Source organism: Equus asinus, chromosome 23 (assembly GCF_041296235.1).
Source record: "Equus asinus isolate D_3611 breed Donkey chromosome 23, EquAss-T2T_v2, whole genome shotgun sequence".
Classification (NCBI taxonomy): Eukaryota; Metazoa; Chordata; class Mammalia; order Perissodactyla; family Equidae; genus Equus; species Equus asinus.
In genome coordinates, this window is record NC_091812.1 from 27,642,473 (window position 1) to 27,661,663 (window position 19,191).

The 19,191-nt window shown below is 43.0% G+C and overlaps 1 protein-coding gene and 1 long non-coding RNA gene across 3 annotated transcripts in view; one reads left to right on the forward strand and one right to left on the reverse strand.

The window, feature by feature from the left end:
- Positions 1-4,351, reverse strand: part of GCNT1 (glucosaminyl (N-acetyl) transferase 1) — a 43,204-nt gene extending 38,853 nt beyond the window's left edge. The window contains exons 1-2 of one of the 2 annotated variants that reach the window (XM_014832682.3): positions 4,213-4,351; positions 3,286-3,450 (exon numbers count right to left, since the gene is read on the reverse strand). The gene's annotated coding sequence lies outside the window, so the exon portion shown is untranslated. The remainder of the gene's footprint in view (positions 1-3,285; positions 3,451-4,212) is intronic. The other variant, XM_014832683.3, reaches the window with a different exon arrangement.
- Positions 3,130-17,813, forward strand: LOC139041680 (uncharacterized). The gene is made up of 3 exons (XR_011497325.1): positions 3,130-3,268; positions 10,698-10,800; positions 17,488-17,813. It is a non-coding gene; the product is annotated as an uncharacterized lncRNA (long non-coding RNA).
- The last annotated feature ends 1,378 nt before the right edge of the window (positions 17,814-19,191 follow it).

Genomic DNA, 19,191 nt, shown 5'->3' on the forward strand with positions numbered 1-19,191 from the left:
TATAATCAACGAATCAGAAACTCTGACGCTTCGTGGCAGCAGTTAACGTTTCCTTCTTCGGGTTTGCATTTGCGATTGCAATCCTCTTCTGAGCCGGGGACAAAGAGTTTTATGGGGGCAGCTTCCTGGGTGCGCAGCCAGTGCAGCCGCCCGGGGCCAGCGCTGTGCTGCATGCGCCCCGCCTGCCGCCATCTTGAAATCCTGAATAATATTCAACAAGGGGCCCCACAAATTGTGAAGCATTCTAGAGTCTTACAAATGAGCTTGATTTCCAGAGAGGGCCCAGTGGACAGCCAATCCCTAGCTAAGGATGCATCTTTCATAACCAGGGCTGCTGTGTTTGCAACCTCCCAAGCTTAATGTCTAAAAAAAGGTTATATTTTCAGGACATTTTTTCTTCTAGTATGTAATATTGTATATTATGTAGGGCTGTTTCATAAAATTAAGATTTTTCAAACTACAGAAACACATGGTTGTCTTATTTACTGCTGTTGGCTAAAAAGGTTTTAATTTTTCCTAAAACTCAATTCTACTGCAAACATGATTTACACTATCATTATTAAAATTTTGCCTTCAAATTTTTCTTTAGGGTTCTAATATTAGCGATTGTGTCAATTTCCCCAAATCAACACACATGGCCCATGGATACTCCATCACCTTAAAAAAACTGAAAGACTGGGGTTGGCCTGGTGGCGCAGCGGTTAAGTTCACAGATCCACTTTGGCGGCCCAGGTTCACCGGCCCGGATCCCGGGTGTGGACATGGCACCACTTGGCAAAAAGCCATGCTGAGGTAGGCGTCCCACATAGAAAGTAGAGGAAGATGGGCACAGATATTAGCTCAGGGCCAGTCTTCCCCAGCAAAAAGAGGAGGATTGGCAGCAGTCAGCTCAGGTCTGATCTTCCTCATAAACAAACAAACAAATAAACAAAAAACTGAAAGACATCAGGTATACTAAAAGGAGAAAAATGAAAACTACTGTGGAATTCCTTTTTAGTTTCCACCATTTTAAACTTTAGAAATTTAACAACTGTATCAAACATTTGAAATTTCTTTGGAGATAAAACCTGGCAGGACACATGGGCCATTCATGAAGAACGCTGGTTTAGTCATGTTTATTACAAAAAATATTTTAAAAATCAGATGTTTGTTTAAACTTTACAAATAGCTTCTCTAGTCATTAGGATTTTAAAGTTATTGTGTTTAATTTATAGTTTAGTTCATAAATATCTAGAGCATTTTAAATGTTGGCTCATTTTTTTCCTCAGCTGGGTGACTTTGTCCCCAGGGGACAGGTGGCAATGCTGGAGACATTTTCGGTTGCTGTAACTGGAGGGTGGGGACCACTGGCATTTGGTGGGTAGAGCCAGGGATGCTGCTGCCCATCTTACAACGCATGGGACAATCCCCACAACAAAAGATGATCTGGCCAAAGATGTCCAAAGTGCCAAAGTTGAGAACCTCTCGTCTAAACACACACGGCATTGGCCACAGATGGGCAACAAGGAAACAGGTCATCCCTAAGCCACGCTTCCACGTCAAAGCCAAGGTGGTGAAGAACACGGACAGGGCTCAGGAGAAACACACCTGATTCAGAGCAACAGTCATGGGGGAGCTCCCTTCTGAAGGCAGGGAGTCAGGCACCTGACGTCCCCAGCTGGAACCATGAACACGTTTTTCATTAGCATGAATATTAAAAATAGTGACATGATTCCTTGGCTGGCCCATGAAAGACTCCTTTACTCAATGCTCCTGAAATAACGTACACTTCACAGAAAACAGAATTTGAGAATCAGAAGAGATCATTTTCAAGAGTAGTAACTTGTTTCCTACCATCTCATTTCAGCAAAAATGTACAATATCTACATCATAGGTCAGAATTTTTCATTCACCTGAGGATGTAATCACCATATACAGCAGTTTCTTTCTTTTTCCTGCTTTTTCTCCCCAAATCCCCCCAGTATAGTTGCATATTTTTCTTTTAGTTGTGTGTCCTTCTAGTTGTGGCATGTGGGACGCCGCCTCAGCATGGCCTGATGAGCGGTGCCATGTCCATGCCCAGGATCTGAACCGGGACACCCTGGGCTGCCAAAGCAGAGCGCATGAACTTAACCACTCAGCCACCGGGCCGGCGCCAAGTACAGCAGTTTCTAAGACAGAGATTTGAAAATGGATATTGCATGAACCAAATTTGATCAAATTCCTTCTGTTAAAAAAAAAGCCAATATTTAAAATCAAGTTTTACATGTTTTTAAAAAATAAGGATTTTTCAGCTATTTTTGAGGAAAAAAAAGTTCTGGTCACACTGGGCCCAAATTACTGCGTGGTTATGGGGAGGGAATCACCAATACCCACAGATTTCAGCAGGCGCTCTGCAGGTCACCTGGCACCAACCCAGCCCACTGGGCTCCCCCCTGAGGTACCTTCAGTCCTGTAGATAGCAGACTTTGCAGACAGTTGATAGTTTTCAGAGAAAACATTTTTATTAGTTTTAAGCAACTAAATTACAAATGGAAAAGAAGCACTCATATATAGGACCTATTACAGGCCTCGGAGTCCTATAACTAATCAAGGATGAACTATAATTAATGAAGGGTGGGCTCCAGCACACACTCGGGGCTGAATCTAAGCAGGTCCTCTCCAGGGTCAGGCTGAAGCAGGGGCCGAGGAGCCGACAGGCAGCCTTCCAACCCTCACCGTGAAATGGAAAAAACGTCAACTTTTTCCATCTACCAATAAAACTTCTTAAAAGTAAATTCACGGTATGTTACATTGTTTTTAAAAATAGACGCGTTAGCCATTTCGAAGTACTCAGTTTCCCAAAGTACCATCTTGAAGGCCTGCAAAAACTCCATCGAGCAAAGCAGATATCCACAGGGCTGGAGTTGTCCTTCTTCCAAACCTGAAATCTGTGACCAAAGGCTCTGGCGGGGGCTTGTCCGGAACCGCCTGGGCTCCGATCAGGGAATTTACACTGATCTTTAAAAACCATTCCCCCTCCTCCTCCCTGTATTATAACCAACCTGCCTCTCAGAACAGGTCTGACAGGGGGCAGAATACCCAGAGGAGGGGACGAGCCCCGCCCGCGGGCCTCACCTACCGCGCACCCAATTCAGGCCGCAAAAAGCTGTGGCCGTTCTCACCTCAAGGCACCACCGCTCTCTCTGAACACCGTACATCCTCCCATTCGCCTCTTGTCTTACTGTTTGTACAATGAAGGCCCTCTTCCTTCCAGAAAGCAAGCAAGCAAGGGTGCGAAGGCTGCCAGGTGAGTACAAAGCTTACCTCCACCTGGGCAGTGCCCGGGCGCGGCCGGATCTGCAGGCGACCTCATCCACCGCGAACGACGAGGAGCGCGGGGCAGGCGAGGGCGCCCGTGTCTGCGCTGCGCAGAGAGAAAGCGCCGCCAGGGGAGAAGCTGCGAGCCAGAGCCGCTTCCACTTCGAAAGGCTGATAACCCAAAATTGGAAGAGTCTGAATCAGAAAGTGGGTGCTAACAAAACAAAACAAGAAAACAAAAAAGAAACCTAGGAGGGGACGGGAACACGTGTAGGAACGATCACCTGGTTCCACCCCGCCGCGCGAGTTTCCCAGACGCGCGCGTGAAGGATGGGGGAGCCGGGAGCCAGGGGGAAGCGCGAGGGCTTCGGGCCCCCGGACTGGCGTCTCCTGTCCAGTGGTTTGCCCCAGGGCGAGTCTCTTATCGTCCTGGTGTCGGCTTCTTTATCAGTAAAATGGGGGTAATAATGCCTCCTCGCAGGGCGATGGCTGGGATTAAACGAAGTTAAAGCCGCTGGCACCCAAGGGATGGCAGTGAGCGACTGATCGCTCTCCGCCTACCCACGCCCGCAGCAACTCCTCCGATTTCTAAGCTCCTACTCGCTACGCGGACCAGGGGAAAAGAGGCCAGAAGAAGTGGCTTCCAGGTGACACTGGGCACCAGAGACCTGGCCCCTGACTCCACTGGTCCGAGGGAAGAGCGGAGTCTAGGGAGGGCGCCCTGCGCCATCCCCGGCCCCGGGCGCACGCGCTCGCCGCGGATCCCCACCGCGCGTCCTCTCTCTCCTGCCCCGGCTGCGCGGCCTCTTCCCCGGCGGAGCCCACCCCGCTCGGGCAGAGGGGCCCCGGGAGGGAGCCGGCTCCCTCGGTCCTCCCGCCCATCCCTCCCCGGCCGGCGGGCGGCCGAGCAGGGGGCCGTGGGGAGCTGGTTACCTGCAGCGGGCGTCCGGCCCTGGGGCGCAGGAGGGAGCCGCGCCAGGCCGCCCCACAACCGCCGCGCGAGGGCCGGGAGCTGCGCTGTGCCGCGCTCGGAAACCGAGCCTCTGCTCAGGGGGCCGCCCGCCCGCGCGCCACGCCCCTGGGCCCGCCCCTCCAGGGCCCGCCCCCCGCATCCCCGCCTCGCCCGCATCCACCGGGCGGCCCCGGCGCGCGGCTGCGGGCCGAGGTCAGCGCGCCCTCTGGGCAGTGCCGCGGTCCGCGTGGAGCGCCGGCGTCCGTGCGCTCCCTCAGGCTCGCCCGGGTTCTTCGCTCCCCGAACCGCTAAGGGCTGGGCGCGAGTGTGTGTCCCCTTCCTGGGAGGCAGGAAGCGCGAGAAGTGCTGCCTTTTCTGATTTTAAATATGAAAATATTTTATGCCAGAAAAAGAAAATAATTTAATGCCAAGGTTTATATCATGTAAAGTTTAGAGATGACCATGTGTTTTTTTTTCCCCTGATGTGCCTTGCTTACTAAATTTAGCATTTAAAACCTCATTACATTCATATGTATTTTCACATAAAAACTAAGATTAAATCGTGGAACAATCCACGGCGCTGTGCAAAGCTGAAAACACTTGTCTCCCGCCCTTACAGCACGTAGCCCTGTGTCGATTATAAAAGTTGATACTGTCTCCTTGGTAGCAAGAAGAATATTGTGGATGTGTCTTCCGCTGGATTTTTAGCTCCCGGAAAGCGGAACAGGTTCTTATTCATCTACATTTCATTTATTCACCCGACACCCATGTATTGAAGTAAAGGAAGGCACTAACTGTATGCACACTCACTTCCCCGCCCGCCGTGTCCTGCTGGGGCTGGAGGGTAAAGCTGAGACCCTGTGAGTACGTGGGTTTCCCCGTAACAGCAGGCTTGCCTGGTGTCCATCATTCTAACAAAAGGAGGTCATCGCTCTTGGGAGACACTCGTGAACGCTGAGCAGGGCTGGGCTGGCTTGGAGGGAACCGCTGAGTCTCTGAGGTTCACCCTCTTGGGCTTTGGAGCTGAGGAGGTTAGATACCCTGGGGGTGCTTGCTTAGACATGTCCACACGGAGCAGAGGATGACAGTGCCCCTTAAGTGAAGCATGAATTAGCCACGCCACATGGCATGCTGGATTCATGTTAACCCACCTTTCCCCTTCGTGCAGACCTGGCCTTCTCTCTTCTAGGCTTTGGGATATTCTGGAAGGATTGCTCTGGACTCTTCTGTCCCCTCCCCACCCTTGTGCCGGAGTGTTACTGGGTGAAGTCACCATGCGGGCGAGCTGTAGTGACGATGGCACAGGAGTTAATGAAAGATTCCTGGGGGAGGGTAAATCTTGCCTCTTCCCCAAGGAGATTCCTCCTCCAATGACAATCTTGCTTTAATTTGATTTAGGAAAGTAATCTTCTTATAATGCATCATGTGCAAGACCTAGAACAAGAGGAACACGAGCTCCTTTTAAACTGTGGTTTATATTTTTATTATGGAAACACAAGTATGAACCCAAAATATCTCCTGCAGGTATACACAGAATCTGCATTCTGGTCAGAACTAGAAAAACAGCAATTGCAATTTGTTTTCTCCATCTATTGCTAATCCAGACTACCCTTTTTACTAAGGGACAAAATGATACCTTTAAATTCCTTAAGTAAAGCATCGTGAAGGCAAATAGGCTGTGAAAACCCTCATAATGCATTATGAAATTAAATTCATAAATTTTATCAATTCGATGTTTGAAGCTAAGCCTGTGACTTCTTTCCACGAGGCTAAACATGTTTGCTCCATCCTCACTGGACCGGTTTTTTCTTACTGGGCTTATGTCAAGAATATGTTAAGTTTGTTTTTAATTGTCAATACTCAGTATGCCTACCAGAATATTCTTTTTAATTGCCAAAGGAGTGATCAAATTTGCTTGCTTTTGAGTTACCTGTTCATATCATTAAGCATTTGTATCTTCAAAAAAAGAAAAGAAAATGTGTGTATCTTATGACCCAGCAATCCTAGTCTTTGGCACATCCTCAGCAGCTGTATCTCTACTGTAGCTACTGAGCCAGTGAAATGTGTCTACACTGCATTGAAAGCTGTGGTAAATGTGAAATACACACTCGATTTTGAAGTTTTAGTATGAAAAAACAGCTTTAAATATCTCATTTAATTTATTTTTAAATATTGATTATATACTGAAATACTATTTTGGATATATTGATTCAAATAATATTATTAAAATTTTTTAAAGTAAAAATAGACAAATAAAAGTGTGAATAAAATTTGTTACTAATGCGGTAGTTGGAACTTTGAATGTATCTTGCCAAAGCACTGCTAATTCTGTTCCCTAACACAATCTGTACAATATTGTTCTTCAGACATATTATGAGCATTGATGGATTGATCCGATTGTCTAACTTCAATGTGTAATATTGTTTTCATAGGAAAATTAATTTCAAGATCCAAACAATAGACTTATAAATTAACTTTTAGAATGTATCTTTTTTGTCAGTTGGATACTGCATGTATCCCATAAATGTAACCTGCTTATTTTTAATTACCGCAATAATATATACCCATCATAAATCTACATGAGTAGTTCAGAAGGTGTTTCTGGATCTCTCAGGGGTGTATCAGTCAGAGGCCAGTCAGAAAATACAGAGGCCGCCCCGTGGCCGAGTGGTTAAGTTCATACGCTCTGCTTCGGTGGCCCTGGGTTTTGCCAATTCAGATCCTGGGCGCAGACATGGTACTGCTCATCAAGCCATGCTGAGGTGGAGTCCCACATAGCACAACCAGAGGGACCTACAACTAGAATATACAACTATGGACTGGGGGGCTTTGGGGAGAAGAAGAAAAAAACACGAAAATAGATACAGCAGTTACTTTTTTAAAATTGTGTTAACATTGGTTTATAACATTATGTAAATTTCTGGTGTACATCATCATATTTAAATTCCTGTATAGATTACATCCTGTTCACCACCCAAAGACTAACTACAATCCATCACCACACACCTGTGCCCTGTCACCCCTTTGGCCCTCCTCCCTCCCGGCTTCCCCTCTGGCAACCACCAATCCCATCTCTGTCTCTATGTGATTGTTTGTTGTTGTTTTTATCTTCTATTTATGAGTGAGATCATACAGTATTTGACTTTCTCCCTCTGACTTACTTCACTTAGCATAATGCCCTCAAGGTCCATCCATGTTGTGACAAATGGCCAGATTTCATCGTTTGGTTTTTTTTTTCATTCTGGTGAGGAAGATTGGCCCTGAGCTAACATCTGTTGCCAATCTTTTTTCTTTTCTCCCTAGAGCCCACCCCCAGTACATAGTCGTACATCCCAGTTGTATGTTCTTCTAGTTCTTCTATATGGGATGCCGCCCCAGCATGGCTTGATGAGAGTGCTAGGTCCATCCAGTATCTGAACCTGTGTACCCTGGGCCACCAAAGCAGAGCACGTGAACTTGACTACTCGGGCACAGACCAGCCAGAGTTTTGTTTCTTATGCCTGAGTAGTATTCTGTTGTATATATATATGGCACATCTTCTTTATCCATTTGTCCCTTATTGGGCACCTAAATTACTTCCAAGTCTTGGCTATTGTGAATAAGGCTGCAATGAACATAGGAGTGTGCGTATCTTTATGCATTTCTGTTTTCATGTTCTTTGGATGGATACACGGCAGTGGAATAGCTGGATTATATGGTAGTTCTATTCTTAATTTTCTGAGGAATCTCCATACTGTTTTCCATAGTGGCTGCACGAGTTTGCAGTCCCACCAGCAGTGTATGGGGGCTCCCTTCTCTCCACATCCTCTCCAATATTTGTTGTTTTCTGTCTTGTTAATTACAGTCATTCTGATGGGAATGAGATGATATCTCATTGTAGTTTTGATTTGCATTTCCCTAATAATTAGTGATATTGAGCATCTTTTTATGCACCTGTTGTCTATCTGTATATCTTCTTTGGAGAAATCTCTGTTCAGATCTTTTGCCCATTTTTTAATTGGGTTGTTAGTTTTTTTGTTGTTGAGATGTATGAGTTCTTTATATATTTTTGATATTAACCTCTTATCTGATATATGGTTTGCAAATATCTTCTCCCAATTGTTAGGTTCTCTTTTCGTTTTGTTTTGTTGATGGTTTCCTTTGCTGTGCAGAAGCTTTTTAGTTTGATGTAGCCCAATTTGTTTAGTTTTTCTTTTGTTTCCCTTGCCTGGTCAGACATGGTACTTGGAAATATGCTGAAAGACCAGTGTTGAAGAGCGAACTGCCTATGTTTTCTTCTAGAAGTTTCATGGTTTCAGGTCTTACATTCGAGTCTTTAATCCATTTTGAGCTAAATTTTTGTGCATGGTGTAAGATAATGGTCTGCTTTTATTCTTTTGCATGTGGCTGTCCAGTTTTTCCAACACCATTTATTGAAGAGACTTTCCTTTCTCCATTGTATGCTCTTGGCTCCCTTGTCGAAAATTAGCTGTCCATAGCTATATGGGTTTATTTCTTGGCTCTTGATTCTGTTCCATTGATCTGTGTGTCTGTTTTTGTGCCAATACCACGCTGTTTTGCTTACTATGGCTTTGTAGTATATTTTGGAATCAGGGAGTGTGATACCTCCAGCTTTAGTCTTTTTTCTCAGGGTTCCTTTGGCTATTCAGTGTCTTACATTATTCCGTATAAATTTTATGATTCTTTGTTCTATTTCTGTCAAAAATGTTGTTGGAACTTTGATAGCGATTACATTGAATCTGTAGATTGCTTCAGGAAGTACGGACATTTTAACTGTGTTAATTCTTCTGATCCAAGAGCACAGACTATCTTTCCATTTCTTTGTGTTTTCTTCAATTTCTTTCAGCAGTATTTTATAGTTTGCTGTGTACAGATCTTTCACCTCTTTGGTTAAGTTTATCCCTAGGTATTTTATTCTTTTTTGCAATTGTAAGTGCAATTATATTCTTTTTTTTTTAAGATTTTATTTTTTTTCCTTTTTCTTCCCAAAGCCCCCTGGTACATAGTTGTATATTCTTCGTTGTGGGTCCTTCTAGTTGTGGCATGTGGGATGCTGCCTCAGTGTGGTTTGATGAGCAGTGCCATGTCCACGCCCAGGATTCGAACCAATGAAACACTGGGCCGCCTGCAGCGGAGCGTGAGAACTTAACCACTCGGCCACGGGGCCAGCCCCGCAATTATATTCTTAATTTCTCTTTCTGCTGCTTTGTTGTTAGTGTATAGAAATGCAACTGATTTTTGTGTGTTGATTTTGTGTCCTGTGGCTTGACCATGTTCATTTATTATTTCTAAAAGTTCTTTGGTGGATTCTTTAGGGTTTTCTGTATATAAAATCATGTCATATGCAAATAGTGACAGTTTCACTTCTTCCTTTCTGATCTGGATCCCTTTTATTTCTTTTTCTTGCCTGATTGCTCTGGCTAGGACTTCCAACACTATGTTAAATAAGAGTGGAGACAGTGGGCATCCTTGTCTGGTTCCTGTTCTTAGAGGGATAGCTTTCAGTTTTTCTCCACTGAGAATGATATTAGCTGTGGCTTTGTCATATATGGCCTTTATTATGTTGAGGTACTTTCCTTCTATACCCATTTTATTCAGAGTTTTTAAATCATAAATGGATGCTGTATCTTGTCAAATGCTTTCTCTGCGTCTATTGAGATGATCATGTGATTTTTATTCTTCATTTTGTTAATGTGGTGTATCATGTTGATTGATTAGTGGATATTGAACCATCCCTGCATCCCTGGAATAAATCTCACTTGATCATGGTGTGTGATCTTTTTAATGTATTGTTGTATTCAATTTGCTAATGTTTCGTTGAGAATTTTTGCATCAATGTCCATCAGGGATATTGGCCTATAGTTTTCTTTTTTAGTGTTGTCCTCGTCTGGTTTTGGTATCAGGGTAATGTTGGCTTTGTAGAATGAGTTAGGAAGGTTCCCCTCCTCTTCAATTTTTTGGAAAAGTTTGAGAAGGATAGGTACTAAGTCTTCTTTAAATGTCTGGTAGAAATCACTAGGAAAGCTGTCTGGTCCTGGACTTTTATCTTTTGGGAGGTTTTTTATTACTGTTGTGATCTCCTTATTGGTGATTGGTCTGTTCACATTCTCTGTTTCTTTTTTTTTTAAAGATTTTGTTTTTTAAAGACATGGCACTGCTTGGCAAGCCATGCTGTGGTAGGCGTCCCATGTATAAAGTAGAGGAAGATGGGCACGGATGTTAACTCAGGGCCAGTCTTCCTCAGCAAAAAGAGGAGGATGAGCAGTAGTTAGCTCAGGGCTAATCTTCCTCAAAAAAAAAAAAAAAAAAGAAAAAGAAAAGCCCTTCCTGCCTGGCCTTTCAAAAGGTCAGATATTACAATTGAAGCTCTCTCCCCCTAGGGCCATAAGCCCCTTCCCCTAATTGCGATAATCCTTTTGAATAATCTCTCCTTTACCTGAGTCCAGGTTTGGGTTTTATTTGGCAGTTTTCTGGTGCTGTGATTCAGCTCAAGATTGGACCTCACCTACGGACCCCCACCATCGCCACCCAGGGAGGGGAGCCATATTCGGTGACTTGAGGATCCTTTGGTGAGTTCAGTGTTTGAGCCAGTGCTCTGGATGTCTTGTCTGTGAAGCAGAGTCAAGAGTTACTTTAGTTCTCTCCAGCCGAGATCCTTTCTCTGGCCCTGCTGGGAGGCCTCCTCTGCCGTTCCTCAGTTCCTCACCAAGAGATTGTGCAGGGGAATTCATCACATGGAACACTTTCTCGGCTCCTTTGAAGTTTCTTTCTTTGGGTTAACTGTCAGCTAATCTTGCAAGTAACTCTTACTCTATCAGGAATGCTCTCGCCTCTTCTCCCACTGACTGCATGCCATTATGGCACTAATTCAGTTTAATATCTCCAAGAATTGGTGAAACTTACTAAAGGCGATTTAGAACTTCAAAGGTCTCTTTGGGAAACTTGGCATCTCCCCAGCGTGGTTCATCTGACACTCTTCCCTTCCCATCATCCCCACTCCTTCTTTTTATCACCTTACCCTTCTCTTTGGCTGCCTTGAATCCTTTGATCTGTTTCCCTTCAACACCCCTCCTACCTCCCCCACCCCCATCCCCGTCAGACCCTTCCCTACCCACTCCAGCCCCTCAAGGCACAGTCACTCAAGATTTAGGCCCCCTCTGTTCTGCTCGCCTCCTCTTCACTCCACTGGTGAAGGACGGATCCCCCACCCTAAATAGTACGAGATGGCCAAACACACTGCACTGATACTAGACAGATGAGATTGAGAGCAGTTCATTAGCTACCTGGACTCACAGCCTGAGGGAGGAGGACCCTGCACACCATTCAGGGCCACATGGGGGTTACACTCAAGAGCGCAGTCAATCAGCAGGGGCTGTGGGAAGCAGGTTTTATAGCACAAGGGATGGGTGACCCTGGGCACCCATGAGAGTGTGATGGCTTGTTTAAATAACTTTATGGGCTGTCAAGGAGGTGAAACTCCTTAGGTTGAGGATAAAGAGGGGTGAATCTGATCTGGCTGCTATGGGAACTAGCTGAGTGTGGAACCATTCCCTCTGGGTGGGCGCATATCTCGCAAGAACAGCAAAACTGACAGTTAGGCCTTTGGGGCCCTGTGACAAAGATGTTAAGTCAGCACATGAAATTTCCAACCTTATAATATACCCTCCCCCCTTCAGGGGCTCTTGAAGGGCTTGGGGACCCCAACAGCAACCACTTGAGCCTGAAAAAGGTCATTGGAGACTGACTGGATATTTTATCTACTCATATAGGCTTTAGAGACACACAGATGGCCACTTGGTCTTTCCTCAGTCCCTTGCCTGAAATTTAGTCCACAGACTTCATAAGATTACATTACAGGGAAGAGAAAATCCTAAGGGTCTGCTCCACAAATACTGGTGAAGATGCTTAGGCCTCATATTGAGCAGTAACCATTTGTCAGAAACACAATCCTGGTAAAAACGAAAAGGATGAGAGCTAACACTTTTTGGGGGTGGAGGGCGGGGAAGATTAGCCCTGAGCTAACATCTGCCAACAATCCTCCTCTTTTTGCTGAGGAAAACTGGCGCTGAGCTAACATCTGTGCCCATCTTCCTCTACTTTCTATGTGGGACGCCTACCACAGCATGGCTTGCCAAGTGGTGCCATGTCCGCACCTGGGATCAGAACCCATGTACCCCGGGCCTCCAAAGTGGAATGTGTACACTTAACCACTGCACCACTGGGCCAGCCCCAAGAGAGGTGGCACTTTTATATGAGCCAATGAGTTTAAATTTTATTGGAGAAGAAAGAATGCTTCCAAACTCATTTTACAAGGCCAGCATTACCCTGATACCAAAACCAGACAAAGACACTACAAAAAAGGGAACTTATAGGCCAATATCCGTGATGAACATAGATACAAAAATCCTCAACAAAAATTAGCAAACTAAATCCAACAATACATGAAAAAGATCATATACCATGATCAAGTAGAATTTCTTTCAGGGATGTAAGGACAGTTTGGCATCTGCAAGTCAATCAACATGATACACCACATTAACAAAACAAAGGATGAAAATCATGTGATCATCTCAATAGATGCAGAAAAAGCATTTGAGAAATTCCACATCAATTTATGATAAAAACTCTCAACAAAATGGATATAGAAGAAATGTACCTCAATGTAATAAAGGCCATATATGACAAGCCCACAGCTAACATCATATTCAATGGTGAAAAGCTGAAAGCTTCTCCTCTAAGATCAGGAACAAGACAAGGAGGCCCACTCTTGTCACTTTTATTCAACATAGTATTGGAAGTCCTAGCCATAGAAATTAGGCAAGAAGAAGAAATAAAAGCTATCCAAATTGGAAATGAAGAAGTAAAACTGTCACTATTTACAGATGACATGATACTATATAGAGACTGAAATGTTAAAATTAAAGTTACAGGGGCCGGCCCATGGCCAAGTGGTTAAGTTCTCACGTTCTGCTTCAGCAGCCCAGGGTTACACCAGGTTGAATCCTGGGTGCGGACATGGCTCCGCTCATCAAGCCGTGCTGAGGTGGCATCCCACGTGCCACAACTAGAAGGACCCACAACTAAAAATACACAACTATGTACCGGGGGCTTTGGGAGAAAAAGGAAAAATAAAATCTTTAAAATTAAAGTTATAAACTGTCTAGTTGTTCCTGTCTATATACTTATGTATATGTGTTATATGTATCCATATATGTGTATATGTATCATATATGTAATATTGTCTTACCTCTCAATGGTATTACCCAATTAGATTATAAAAGGTCCTCGATTCTGTTTGACTTGAGATAAGCGCTTATATAAATTAAATATTCTTAAAATTCCCATAAATTAAAGATATTGAATTTCTAGTACTTTGTAAAGTATTCTTACAGAAACTATCCCACGTGTTTTTAAAATTCAGGTTCACATAATTTAGATAAATCTTTGGCTAATGAAATTAGTCTAATGTTGTTGGTTTAATGAAACAGCTGTCTTCTGAGTTATCAGCATTAACTATAAAACAAGCATACATTTTTATTCTATTTGAGTATGTTCTTCCTAAACTTATAGGGGTTTACTGATCAATATGCTAATTTACAGCTATGACATTTTAAAGTTATTTTAAAAAATGTAAATTTGTGTTTAACCAAGTGGAATCATTATTCTGACAATAATTTCAACAATAATTATGTTTAGTAATGTGTCAGCTTGAAGATAGTCTCCAAGATCTTTTAGGTATCTTAAAACCTTAGACTTGTGCTAATTTAAATTAACTAACGGATATTCACTAATTACCTAGATCATTTCTAAGTAAGATAGAATCCTGGAACATAATTTTAAGTTTATGTAAACTTGAGGTTTTTGCCTCTTATTTTTATGGTACAGAGAGGCTAAGTATATTTTAATCTGTTAAGGCACGTGTTCATTTTTGCCACATTGAGTAGTTGTATAAGGAAGTGTATGATTATAAAAAAAGTCATGAGATGTATATTCTTAAGTTTCGCTAGTCTGCTAGAATGTGCTGGTTTATGACAGACAGTTCACTATGATCCCCCTCCTTGTCTTCTCTGTGAGTGTATTGGTTTGCTAGGGCTACTGTAACAAAATATTAGAGACCGGGGGGCTTAAACAACAGAATTTTATTTTCTCACAATTCCAGAGGCTAGAAGTTCAAGATCAAGGTGTCAGCAGGGTTAGTTTCTTCTGAGACCTCTCTCCTTGGCTTGCAGATGAGTCTCTGCCTTCACATGGTTTTCCCTTTGTATCTATGTCCTAATCTCCTCTTCTTATGAGGACGCTAGTCATATTAGATTCAGGACCACTCTAATGACCTTGTTTAACTTAATTATCTTTTTGAAGACACTATTTTTAAACATAGTCATATTCTGAGATACGAGGGGACTTCAACATATGAATTTTAGAAGAACATGATTCAGCCCATTACAGTGGGAGAGACTCTGCTTGGAGAAATAATGCCAGAACGGGACAACCTTGTATGCAAGGCATGCAGGATGTATTTTTTTAAGAAAGGGACAGTAATTTTATCCTGAAATAAAATGACTGGTTGTTCTCGAATGCGGGAGAGAAAAGTATAGGAAAAAACAGAAGGGATGTTGAAAATTGTAGAAAGTTCTCAGATAGGAAATTTTGTTTGTCATTGTCAAAGCTGGCTAAAGCTTGATAGTTTCATTTATAACACTTTTTTAAGCTTTAGTATCAAATAGTTACACTGATATAAAATCAGAATTTAGTGTTCTCTTTGTTAAAATGACAAAATTTTCTTGGATTATTGGTCTGTTCTTAATAAGAGGTTTTTGTTTCCTTTCTGAGTAATCTGCTTAGAAGGCAAAGATTCTGTGTTTTATCAGAATAATTTCCTGTGCTTTATGTTGACTTTATCATATTCTTGATTATTTTAAAAAAACAAAGTCTTCTCATCTTTGAAAGAGCTGTGGTCCTTTACAATCATGTTATCGCCTATGTTTGCTTTTAAAACCTGTTGCCATTTTGATTTTGGATTGACTTCATTCTGCAAGCCACATAAACAAATTTTCTTGCTACTTGCATTATTTTGGGGATGAATTTTCATCAGCTCTTTCACTTTTGAAAATTATCATTACTAAGTTAACTACGGCCATACTGGGCGTTTGATCATCTACGGATAGTTTTTTGTTTTACTCTGATGCTTCCCTGAAAGTGCTTCCAAAGCAGCTACAGGCCAGATGCTTTGTCTTCAAAAAGGACCGTCTCAGAGACCCATGGAAGAGGACTCTGCCCACCAGGTGCTCTGGGACACACACTTCTTCTTCTTTTTTTTTTTTTTTTTGAGGAAGATTAGCCCTGAGCTAACTGCTGCCAATCATCCTTTCTCTGCTGAGGAAGACTGGCCCTGAGCTAACATCTGTACCCATCTTCCTCTACTTTATATGTGGGATGCCTGCCACAGCATGGCTTGCAAGTGGCGCCATGTCCACACCCAGGATCTGAACCAGCGAACCCTGGGCCGCCGAAGTGGAACGTGGGAACTTAAACACTGCGCCACTGGGCCAACCCCTGGGACGCACATCCTGATGGCATCACTCACATAACTTTGAGAATATACCAGTAGCAAGTCAAGATTTCCAGAACTGTAGTGGAGAAGCAGATCTGTTCATGAGACTGCCAACCAAGATGAATCAGAACACGAATACTGAGGACTGAATGAAGAGCTGACGAAGGACGATTATGTTTTGTTTGGAATATTGTTGATTCTTTAATGTTCTATTTTTTCTAGATATATAGAACCCCCTTCTCTTTTCCCGTAAGATGTCTGTAACTCATAACAATTTAGTAGACTGTGCTTTTGTAAACAGAAATGAAATTTATCTTTCTTCTCCCTGATTTCCTCTTCAGAATTAAGAATCTCATTGAATATTCTTATTTTCATGGCAATGTAGTTATTTGCATGGGTTCACTAAGAGTTTATCCTCTTTGTGAATAGAATATAATTGGAAACATGGGTTAAAAAACACAAGGCTTTGGCTACCATGTCATATTTGAGAATGATGCTCATTTACTAGATGCTTTTAAGAAGCTAATGTTGACTTTATTATGGAGCCAATGCTTACAAAACCCTCTTGGGAAAACAGGCCTGGCACCTGGCTTACAGGATGCCCAACCTCACAGGCGAGTAAGGAAGCTCACTTCCTGGCAGGCCCAGGAACCTTAGAATAATTGAGGGACATTAAGAAGAGAGAGATTTATCCAAATCTACAGGTATTGCAGGGGAAATGTCATGGCTTCCTAGCCTTAAGAGGTTTATATAAGTTCAACCTGAGACTCTTTATAAAAATTCTAGCAAAGCAAACATAAAAAGGCCTGTATGTTAAATTAACATTCCTGCTACCCCTACATAAATAATCAGGTCAACCTTCGTGAGGCCAGCTTTATTTTGTGATCAAGAATAATCTTTCTTTAAGGTTATCTCTGATTCAAAGGGACGTGAATGTAGAGAGAAATTTTGTGTTTCAGTACAACACCAAAGTACATCCTTCTGGGTGATCAGGTTCTGCACAAATTGTCAACTCTTCCAAATTTTCAATTCTGCCAGTTTCCTGCAACATCCGATTACAACCTCTAAAGTAGTATTTCTGTTTTCTCTCCCTCCCTCTTGACCAGGAACTAAACCTGACTGCCCAGATTATCAGGACTCCAGGTTGTCTTGTAGCTGAACTTTTCCTCTGGGATCTGAAGAAGGACTGGGAACCGAGGCCCAACAACTTGATATAGTCTGCCTTGAAGGACGCATCACCACACAGTCCATGCATGTGTGTGCTGCATTCTTCCCCGCACAAGCCACCCTCTGGGCCACTAGGAAGTCTGGCGAAATGCTCAGGTCATACATTCCTTTATGTGAGAGGCAACGAAGACTGTGGATAACATCGCCAAGGGCACTGACATCTTTCAGATGCCTTTCAGAAACTCAACAAGCAGTGCTTGCATAGTCAAAAGATCTTTTAGACTTCTAAATAATAATATTTCTTTTCTCTCTTTCTTTCTTTTTTTTTTTTTGAGGAAGACTGGCCCTGAGCTATCATCTGTGCCCATCTTCTCTCTTTTGTATGTGGAACTCCTGCCACAGCATGGCCTGATAAGCAGTGTGTTAGGTCTGCACCCGGGATCTGAACCTACAAATCTTGGGCCACCAAAGCAGAGCGTGTGAACTTAACTGCTACACCACTGGGCCGCTCCTTAATATTTCTTTTTTTCCATTATAGGCATTCCTCTTTGAAGAGCCTGACCTTTTCTACCAGCTCGCAACAGATGGTTCAACTGATTTGGCCGGAACAAAGCCAAAAAGAGTCCTCGAGAGATTTTTAGTCCCTGACTCACTCCACTCAGGAGGTTTATGATTGCCTCTCAGTTATTCAGCAATGACTAATATTCGTCCGTCTTGAGCGAAAGGAGAACTGGCAACGCTGAACTTTACCAGAGGCTTGTGCTCCAGAAAGACAGCAATGGTTACAGATATCTGCCCACATTTTTGCAGCAGCTCCCCTCTCCTTCTTGCAATAATCCTTTTGAATAAAGTCTCTGCTTACCTAAATCTGGATTTGTTTATTTTGACAAAGGCTACAAAATTAGTTTTGAATCATTTTGTTAAAAAACCAACAAAAATTACATTGACCGGAGCAGGAGGAAGATGTATGAGGGTAAGGTATCACTCTCTAAGCACGCACAGGGAGAAAGCAAATTCAATAATAAATGTCCTGTTTCAGACAAAATAAAGTGTAACTCCCAAGCATACAAATTCCAGATAGAGTCTGAAATGTGTTTATAAGCCCACATAGATAAGTCCTAAAATTGAAAAAGAAAAAGAAAGAGGAGCCGGCCCGGTGTGCTGTGGCAGCATCTCATGTACAAAACAGAGGCAGATGGGCACTGATGACTTCATACATTAAAATGCTAAGTGTGTGCACAGCAAAAGATATACAAACAAAGGGAAACGTTAAACAACAAACTAGAACATATATGCAATAGTATACAAGCAAAAGTTAATTTCCTTAATGAATTCTTTACAAATTGATTTTTCACATAAATATTGACACACCACAGGGGAAAAATGGGCAGAAGACATGATCAGATAATTCACAAAGAAGAAAGCCATATGTAAAGATGCTCAACTTTAGTAAAAACCTAAGAAATGCAAGTTAAATCTGGAAATCATTTTCACCTATCAGATTGGCAAAGTTGAAAAAGATTGATAAACCTAATTGATAAACCTAATATTGACCAGCATGTACAGACATGGGCTCCTATACTGCTGTGGGGAGGAAAAGTTTCCTTCTACCATTTTAGGTTGTGGGAATGGTTGGGGGCCTGCGGATTAACTGAGAATAGCTAGATTAACAGGAGAAAAGACAAGGTTTATTTGTAAGAACATGTAGGAGTGTAACCGGAAACTGTGAAAAGCCGGAGAGAAGGGTTTACATATCACCTTAACAAAAGGGGTGCACATAAGGGAGCATGTAGGGCGTCAGTGGGGAGGGAGGGAAGGCTCTCTTGAGTTCTTTGATGCTAATGACAGCTGAATTCCCACTTCCAGGGGTGACGGATCAGTCTTGTCCCAATCAGCAAACTACCTCAGAGGGGCCTCCCCATGAGCTCCATTTTCTGGAGGCTCTGCTACACTTTAGATAATGTTTCTTTTGGGGCCAGCCCGGGGGTGCAGCGGTTAAGTGCGCACGTTCCACTTTGGCGGCCCGGGGTTCCCTGGTTCAGATCCCGGGTGCGGACATGGCACCACTCATCAAGCCATGCTGTGGTAGGCTTCCCATATATAAAGTAGAGGAAGATGGACATGGATGTTAGCTCAGGGCCAGTCTTCCTCAGCAAAAAGAGGAGGATTGGCAGCAGATGTTAGCTCAGGCCTAATCTTCCTCAAAAAAAAAAAAAAAAGATAATGTTTCTTTCTGTGGCTG